Genomic DNA, 10,258 nt, shown 5'->3' on the forward strand with positions numbered 1-10,258 from the left:
CCCTGTGACTCTCTCTCGGTTTCCATCCAAAAGCCACAGCAAACTCCCTAATTAAATCACATCAAAACACTATTCACCCTTTGTTTAATATTATTAAATTCCCATTTTGCCCCTAACACTTCAACATATCTACCGTTATGCCATTAACTTTTGATTCCTTCCAATTTTACCCTTACCACTTCAATGCATCTATAACTATGCCATTATCTTTTGATTCCTTCCAATTTTATCCCTTATATCAATTTTAAAGGACTATTCTATCCCTTTTTATATTAAAAAAAAAAAATTTGGGGTTATTACATCCTCCCCTCCTTATATAAAATTCGTCCTCGAATTTAAAAGAGTAAATTACCTGATTACTCAAAGGGGTGAGTGTATCTTCTCTTCATTTTCTGCTCGGTGTGGTATTGGAAATCAAATGAATTGGGAGTGTTTTACCTTCTATCTCTACCACACAGGTAGGATATACATACTTCGCTTCTATACTATCCCCTACATGTGTACTAATAGCTAAGGGGATATGCATTAATATCTTATCCTTAGCTAACTTTTTAGCAAAATAAGGGGACACAAATGAATGGGTAGCTCCAGAATCAAATAACACTCTAGCTTTAATCTTATCAATGAGGAGTATACCTGTCACAGCTGCATTTGATGCCCGTGCCTCTTGTGGATTTACCGTGAACACCCTTCCTTGCCCTCTGCCTACTGGAGCTGACAGTTGAGATGGTCCAGCACTCTGCTGTGATGCTGGTGTCTGACCTCTGCCTCTGCCTACAGGCCTCCTACTATTAGGCCTGTCCATCTGCACAGAAGGGTAGGATGCCAAAGGCACAAACTGCTGGGTGGCACCCTGCGGGCATTCTCTGGCAAAATGACCCGGCTGTCCACATCTGTAGCACACTCCCTGGCCCATTCTGCATCTGCCAGGGTGCTGCTTCCCACATATGCCACACACTGGCCATGATTGGAACCTAGATTCAGTTCTGGCCATAGTGACTGGAGGACGAGGTACTGATGGTAGAAAAGTATCTTGTGATTGACCTCTTCCCCTCCATTTCCTCTTACGTGGGGCAAGTGGAGCTGAGCGTACAGACTGCTCCGTCGGGCCCTCCGAGAGATCTACTCCCTTATATCTACCTCTACTGCTTTGCCCTTTCCCCATACTCATTTTTCTCTGTTCTCTTTCAGCTCTTTCCTCTTTGTTTCTGGTCTCCCACTGTTTTGCTTTATCTATCAGCCTAGACAAAGTGGGGATCTCTACTGCCAGCACTGCATTATACAGCGGGGAAATCAGACCTTGTCTGAACCTTTCTATCCTGGCAGCTTCAGTGGGGATGATGTAAGGAGCATACTTCCCCAATCTAGTGAACTCATGAGCGTACTCAGATACGCTCATTCCGGGCATCTGCTTCAGCCTCTCAAACTGAAGAGCCCGATTCTGCCTCTCAACCGGAGACAAAAACTCATCCATCACTGCTTGCCTGAACTCTTCCCAGGTTGGAGGATTCCTACTGTACAATTTGTCCTCCACTTGTCTCTGGTACCAGTCCCAAGCATCTTCCTTCATTGTAAGCCCTACAAGTTCTATAGCTCTTGCATCAGAACAGGGTAGCCTCCGTATCATCTTTTCAGTCTCCTCCAGAAATCTCTGAGGATCTTCACCTTCTTCCCCCTTAAACTCCGGGGTTCTGAGCCTCAGAAATTTCTGTACAGTAATCCCCTCATCATCTAGAGCCCGCCTGGCCAAACTTCTTGGCACAGGTACAGGAGGTGGGATGGATACTACTGACGGGGCAGGAGATTTCCCCCGAGCAATCTGCTCCCTCAGAGCCTGATTCTCCGCCAGTAACTGTTCCATCAATGCATCTCTACTTCCTACATCTCCTTGATCATCAACCCTCCATCTATCAGTAGGAGGAGGTTTTTCTCTTTGGGGCTCGACACAGAACCCGCATCCAATGCTATATCTGGCTCCATCCTCCTTCCAGGACGAGCAGGTCCTCTCCTTGGAGGTATTCTTTATATCTCTCTAAAAAAGTCAAAAAGAGAGGATGGTCGTTACACACTGAGTCATGATATATTTTACTGAGTTGTAAATGACTCATAAAATAACATACAGAAAAATCCTATGCTCCATAGTATAATCCTATACTTAATCCTGACTCATCCTATTGCTCTGACAGGACTCTTCTTAACCTTTGCTCTGATACCAAGCTTTGTCACGACCCCCGCCCCGTTCCCGGCGGGCCGCCGCGACGGTCCTAGGGTGCGGGTAGGCATAAGGCCACCAGCCACCGCGTAGAACCCTACTACCTATAAATCATCAATAGATCTTGAAAAAAATTGGCATGATACATGCACAAAATGATCACTTTTTCTATAGTGACCTGTCAGGATTATCTCAATACATACAACACACTACCTGTCAGAGCAGCAATCACATAATCTGTCACATAATAAACCTAGACAATATATAGCAATACATTATCACAGGCACACAATTGATCTGCACACATATATATATATACCTGCTTCCCAATCCATCCATGGTCAAACCCATATCCACAACAGGATCTATGACTGTAACTATGCACTATATACAATAGAAGGTTTATAATACACCAAAAGATATAAACCTCTATCTACATTATACTATACTATACTATGGAGCGGCACAGCTAGCAGGCAACCACTAATCCTGCTCCTCTCTATACAATACCTTTCCTGCAATCAAAAACATCAAATTGGGGAGTGAGTATATAAATACTCAGTGAGTGGAGTAGAGAGTACTATGCACATGAGACAAGATATAATAATGGCTCGAGGTAAAATCTCAAGATCAATAACAAGATGAACATGAACTCAACATAAAGAATATGGAGTAAATCATCAATATCACCACAATCAATATCAACTCATCTGAAGCATATATGGAATAATCAAGTCAACATATATGCTACTCATGAATATGTTCAACAGGTCATAGTACTGAATCATATAAATCAGGTGTCAATAGGCTGAATCATCAACAAGACAGCTATCGGGAGGTGGGTTTTACGCCCCAGGCGAACCAGCAACAACTCCCTACTGCCATATGCATACATCGAATATGACACCACACCAATATGTAAATCATCACTAGACAGCTGTCGGAAGGTGGGTTTTACGCCCCAGGCGAACCAGCAACAACTTCCTACTGTCACATGCATATGCAGGATAAGACACCATACCGATAACATAAATGCTAGACAGCTATCGGGAGGTGGGTTTTACGCCCCAGGCGAACCAGCAACAACTCCCTACTGTCACATGCATATGCAGGATAAGACACCATACCGATAACATAAATGCTAGACAGCTATCGGGAGGTGGGTTTTACGCCCCAGGCGAACCAGCAACAACTCCCTACTGTCACATGCATATGCAGGATAAGACACCACACTGATCATATAAATGCTGGCCAGTATCCAGAATAGAAATCCATCTCACATCTACATACTAAACGGCACCTCGCGGGAATTCTACATCCGCGGAAAGCCATACTGCACCTCGCGGGGTCTTACTATGCCCGGCGGCAAGCAGAATATAAGTCGTAGGACCGGCCGATCCTACGCCTAGGGCCGTGTCCCCCCCTAGGAAGGGACTGGGCTCCGCCCACCCAGAAGGCTACTATGTGCACAAAGGCCGATGTTCAACCCCATCGACTATAGGTGTCCTGCAGATACTGCCAAGCCATGCATAAATGCCATAATGCACCCTCCCAATACTCTACTAAAAAGGAGTATGATCAAGACTACCACTCACTCGATCATGACCCAATCATAAACTAACATCAGGGTTAGGAGTGAGGGTCAAGGAAGTGCAATACAACTCAATATACCACTAAGAAGGCTCTACAAATCTTTGAAATGGAGGAAATGAAATCAATTTACAAAAGAAGTTATTTCACAATTTGGAACCAATTTAATTACTCATAAAAGAGTATAATCAAGCTACGACTCACAAGTCTTTAAAATAGAGGAAATGAAATCAATTTACAAAAGAAATCATTTCACAATTCAGAATCAATTTGATTACTCATCAACCCCTCGTAATTCCTCTCAATGTTCCCTCAAATGCATGTACAGAATAATCAAGCATGGAGAATCAAGATTATAGAGGAATCTACTACAATATCAATCAATATGCTCAAGTGGAATCAATTCACACTTGGCGATATTCATGAAAATGAATTAAGGATGCTCATAGTGCAAAGTACATGACTCCCACTCACCTGTCAATCCGGCACAGCCCTGATACGCCTCCAAAAATCTACAGCAGGCAGTGGGGAACTTCTTCCTCTTGTTCCCTAGCTTCTTGCCCAACTGTGACATGCATTTACAATACATTTAGTCTTGTATCAAGGGCTATAATCTACGTGCCAATTATAACATAGGGAACTTTAATTGATTCAACTCCCCTGTTCCCTAAATCTTTTCTTTTCTTTCTTTTTTTCCTTTTTAATTAATTAACTCACCATTTATGTGTATTAGGGACTCCTTTACATGAGTACAAGGTCCCTTTTAGCTTGATCTAGGCTTAATACTCTATTATAGCATGAAATCCCCTATTTTCCACCCGGATGAACAGTAACCCGAACTGACAGTGGGTTACTTCATCCCGGTTTTGATCCACTTTCAGGACTCCAAAATTGATGAAATTTTTACCTAACATTCTACACTCATAGAGGATCCAAAGAGATAACATGCATCATCATCGGAGGCCGTTTGACCCCCTAAATAATTCGTCGAAGTTGGGACTTCGACACAGTTTTTCCGTAGTGCCGGAAAAATTTGTCAAAATCCGATTCTTCTTCTTTTAACCACCTCTACAACCCTTATCCGACCCCTCTAGACTATATCCACCCTTTGTATAGCCTAATATCATCAAAAGACTAGATAGGGATGGATATTTACCTTTTTCTTTTTGGAAATCGAGGTCCTTGCGTAGAGGGGAAGGAGATCTACGTTTTTCCCTTCAGCTAGAAGTGCAACCGGGATCTCCTTCCTCTTCCTTTTTTCCTTTCCTTTCCTCTTCCTTTCATCCTTTCCTTTCCTCTCCTTCTTTTTCTTCCTCTCTGTCCGTCTGAGACTCCCCTGTGACTCTCTCTCGGTTTCCATCCAAAAGCCACAGCAAACCCCCTAATTAAATCACATCAAAACACTATTCACCTTTTGTTTAATATTATTAAATTCCCATTTTGCCCCTAACACTTCAACATATCTACCGTTATGCCATTAACTTTTGATTCCTTCCAATTTTACCCTTACCACTTCAATGCATCTATAACTATGCCATTATCTTTTGATTCCTTCCAATTTTATCCCTTATATCAATTTTAAAGGACTATTCTATCCCTTTTTATATTAAAAAAAAAAAATTTGGGGTTATTACACTTTAACTCTGATGTTCCTCCATAGACCAAGAATAAATCTTTAGTTCTTCTTAAGTACTTAAGAATATTCTTCACAGCTGTCCAGTGCTCTTCACCTGGATTCGACTGATATTTTCTAGTGACACTCGCAGCAAGGGCTATATCAGGTCGTGTACACAGCATGGCATACATGAGGCTCACTATTGCCGATGCATAAGGGATCTTGCTCATGCGTTGAATCTCTTCAGATGTGTTGGGGCACATCTTTTTGAAGAGATAAATTCCATGCCTTAGGGGTAAGAGACCCCTTTTAGAGTTTTTCATGCTGAACCTTTTCAGCACTTCCTCTATGTACATCTTCTGTGATAGGCCAAGCATCCTTTTAGCTCTATCTCTATAGACCTTTATTCCCAAAATATAGGATGCTTCCCTAAGGTCTTTCATGGAGAATTCTTTTGACAACCAGACATTAACCGAGGTTAGTATGGAAATATCATTCCCTATCAGGAGGATGTCGTCCACGTACCGTACTAGAAACACGACAATACTCCCACTAACCTTCTTGTAAACATACGGTTCCTCTTCGTTCTTGATGAAATCAAACGTTTTGATTGCATCATTGAAACGAGTGTTCTAATTCCGAGATGCTTGCTTTAGTCCATAAATGGACCTTTGCAGCTTGCAGATCTTGTGATCTCCTGATAAGTGCTGAATAATTTATAATTTAGTTATCTTTTCATAGCACTTATCAATATTCTTAAACTGATAAATACATACTTTACCATGAAATTGAATAAACATTGAAATAAATTTAAAATATGGTAAGAGGTAAATAATTCTTTTCTCAAAATAGACTCTGAACTTGTCTCTCTTCTGGTTATAATCTTTCATGAAAACATATAAGGAGGAGATTGTGTTGACCCGGTTTAGTAACCTGATGGAGTTGTAATCAAGCTAAGACTATGATTAAATAGGTTTTGGTCCTGATTAGATAATTATTCTTGTATGAGGAAAAAGGTTTGATTAACCCTTTTTATTAAGTCACGGTCCTGCTTTTAGCCTTGTTGAGTCCGGTCTGAAGCTGTTTAGCAAGAATTAAATTTAAACGACATTGGGCTCGAGAGTAAGTTCAACCAAATCAACGATCATGACCCACCTCAAATCCAAAGTCAATTCCCAACCAATTTCTTACCTGCCTTCATATAAAAATTTATAAATTTAAAACGAAAAAAAAGAAAATAATGAATATAATAAAATAAATAAAAATAATTTTGGGAAGAATCACTGGATTTACTGTTCATATATATGAACAGTGTTACAAAAAAAAGAAACAATATAATAATAATAAAAAAAAAACTATTTCACTGTTTATCTCATTCCTCCCGCTATCTATCCTTCCCATGATCCCGCCTTACAGAGCGCCCCCCGCCCTTTCCAACCGCGTGCCCACCACGTTCATGCCATCTCCTCTTCCGAATTTCCAGCTCCACGCCGTGACCAGCGCCTCCGCACGGCTGCCATTCCGAGCATCCGAGACAGCATCGCGTCCCAGCTCCTCCGCCATCAAATCTCTGTGATTCAGACTTCTCCGCGATCATCGTCTGCCTAGCCGTCCGTGATTGGCTCGTCCAGCTCCTCCCATCGATCCCGCATCTTCAGCCGAGATCCAGCACCACCGCATCAGCTCCGTGCCGGCCGCATCAACCGCGTGCCATCCGCCGCCCGTTCCACCTCCCAGCAGTCGGAAATCAGCCATTTCCTCCAAGCATTCCAGCCATCCCGAGCTTCGCCCGGATTCGTTCCAAGAAGAGATCCCATCGATTCCCAGCTCCAATCCCTATGATTCAGCCTTCACCACGATCCCAGCCGACTGCATTCAACGAGCCGGTAACCCAGCTCCTTCCGAATCGGCACCCGTTTCAAGCTCCATCCCCATCTTCGCCCGAGATCCAGCCATTCTCCCAGCATCACGCCCTCCTCCTCTCTCGGGATCCATCGCTGGTCTTCGGCGATCTATAAGAGGAAGACGAAGAAGAGAGAAAAAGGGGGGGGGGGAGGCGACGGTTTGAAGAACAGAGGAGGCTCTGTTCGGGAGAAGAAGAAATAAAAAAAAGAGAGAAGAGAGAGAGGCTGGGAGCGGAAGGGAGTGAAGAGTAATTTTTTTATGAAGATGGGAGGACTTCCGGCCACCATGAGCAGCTAAACCTCGGTTTAGGGGTTTGATGAAGCCGTGGATAAGTATTTATGTTGCATTTCTTTGATTTTTAGCATTGTAAGACAGTTGCATATTTAATGAAATTATGATCTTGAAATGTCTTGTTTAATTTGTGTAAGACATCTATCTTGTAGAAAGCCTCTGCATGAATTAATATAGTTTATCGAAATCGAATTCAATACCTGTGGTTTGGAGGAGATTGTTATGCAACTACCAGATTTATCTTTGAGAAATTAATCATCAGATGAATCATGCTAAATAGGACAGACCATACCTATCCTTAGAGAAGATGGTTTGTACCAGGCTTAGATGACTCATACTGTGGGTTAGATTTCAACTTTTTGTATGATTGCCCAAACTTGTAGTTAAGAGCAATCAGATCATACATGCATCTAAATCATTGAAAGCATCATATTTACAAATCCATCGGTGGATTCTAACCCTAGACATCTCTTCCCATAAAATATTCCTACTATTGCATTCATCATACTTTTAGCTCTCATTAATCGATAACTTAAAATTCTTTTTACTCTAGCTTATGCCCTTTGAATTAATTTAGTTAAATCAAGTTAGCAAATTCTTCTTTTTGATTTACTTTTAAGAGAAAAAAATAACTTATTCTTCAATCCTTGTGGACCGACACCCGTAATCACTATCCTACAGGATACGTGCTATTGCGTGGTTTATTTTCAAAATTGAAAGAACCGATCAATTTTTGGCGCCGTTGCCGGGGATTGCTAGCATAGTTATTTTTCCTATCATTAAAAAAATTTAATTAATTAAAAAAAATTTCAAAAAAATATATATATATCTAAAATAAAATAAAAAAATTATTATTTTCTATTATTGTTACTTTTCTTATATCCTTTTTTTCTCTTCTACTATTTTATTTTTTTTAAATTTTTTTTTGGTCTTATTTGATTAGGAATCAAAGGAAAAATCTGGGATGATCAAAAGGAGAATAGCTGGAAAAGGAATGCTGTAAAGGTTTGCCTAAAAAAAATTTAAATTGCTTGGGAAATTCCCTTTGGTAACCTCTAAACCTTTCTTATTTAAATTAATTATTAGCTTAAAATTTTGTGGTGATTGTTTAATTTTAATTTCAGCAAAATTGTGAATGCATGCCTGATACACATTCACCAATTAATCTGCACTTAGTAAGGGCAATCATCCCAACAAGATAAGAGCCAGATTTCATCACTGGACTCTTGCCCAACTTAGGTGAACTCAATCTCACATAGTGTCACTTTAATTAAAATCAATTAGACGTTGGCTCTTAGAAACATTCGAGCTCAATAGGACGAAGATCACCGAAAGTTGCACCAATTTCGCTCTGTGGCTTAGTTAATGTCTAGGCAAGCTTTGTCCCTATAAGGAAGACAGTTCATCTGTTCGAGGCAAGTGGGTTTTAAGTGGGACCTTTGCGAACGCATCGTGACCCCTCCACTTACCTGGGAGCTTACCTGGTCAACTCAGTTCATTAGACCGGATTGGAGGCTTAGGTTCCCTCTTCAAACCAGTTAGGAGCTGTCTAGTGATTTTAGGGCAAATACAAGGATTGATGTATTTTTTTTTTATTTGCATGCTTGACTGATCAAGTACTAGTGTATGCAAGGGAGTCGTTCTAAAGTATGTGACCTATTACCTTTTGATCCTAAAATAGAACGGACCCTTAGAATATTCGAGCTGAGATCAGAACATTAGAATCATCCCCACCTCCTGAGATGGCTGAAGAACAACCCAAACTCCTGAGGGAGTACTTTACTCCCACCATTTATACTTCTCCATCTTGCATTCGATTACCTGAAGTAGCAACTGTACAATATGAAATAAAGTCTAGTATGATCCAAATGCTCCCATCTTTTTATGGGCTCACCAATGAAGACCCATATAAACACCTAGATGAATTCCTTGAGATTTGCACCACTATCAAGATTCAGAACTTCACTGATGATGCTCTGAAACTTAGATTATTCTCCTTCTTCCTTAAAGATAGAGCCAAACAATGGCTGAATTCTTTAGAAGCTAACTCGATTCGTTCTTGGGATCAAATGCAACAAGAATTCCTTAAAAAATACTTTCCCATAGGAAGAACGAACCAGTTTAGACGTGCCATTACAAGCTTCTCCCAAACCGAGGGAGAAGAATTTCATGAAACTTGGGAGAGATTTCGGGACCTAATCCATAAATGCCCACATCATCAAATACCTAAATGGCAGTTAGTGCAATGTTTCTATGACGGATTGACTGAACGAAACCGTCAGATGATCGATGCTGCATGCGGGGGGACTTTTATGCTTCAAAATGAACATGAAGCATCGCAATTATTTGAAAATCTTAGTGAAAACTTCCTCCACCATGCTTCCTATTCTCGTCAAGCACCCCCGAGTTTTCAAAGAAAAGGGACCATTTGTGAAATAAGTCATTCTATGGACCTGTCTAGCAAGGTAGATGCATTGTCCTATAAGATTGACCAACTGATGATAGGTGGGCATTTCATTAACTCTTTCCAAGCACAAGTGTGTACTATCTATTCTAGCCCATCCCACCCTATTCATGAGTGCCCCTCAGCGCCCCAATTCTTCGAACTCGTGCAAGAACACATCAATGCTGCTCAAACATAGCCC

At 41.1% G+C, this 10,258-nt stretch overlaps 1 non-coding gene across 1 annotated transcript; it reads right to left on the reverse strand.

Annotated features, from left to right (window-relative positions):
- Window positions 1–9,731: 9,731 nt before the first annotated feature.
- LOC120106101 lies at window positions 9,732–9,837 on the reverse strand. The gene has a single exon (XR_005508350.1). It is a non-coding gene; the product is annotated as a small nucleolar RNA R71 (small nucleolar RNA).
- Window positions 9,838–10,258: the final 421 nt, after the last annotated feature.

Source organism: Phoenix dactylifera, unplaced genomic scaffold (genome assembly GCF_009389715.1).
Source record: "Phoenix dactylifera cultivar Barhee BC4 unplaced genomic scaffold, palm_55x_up_171113_PBpolish2nd_filt_p 000462F, whole genome shotgun sequence".
NCBI classification, from domain to species: domain Eukaryota; kingdom Viridiplantae; phylum Streptophyta; class Magnoliopsida; order Arecales; family Arecaceae; genus Phoenix; species Phoenix dactylifera.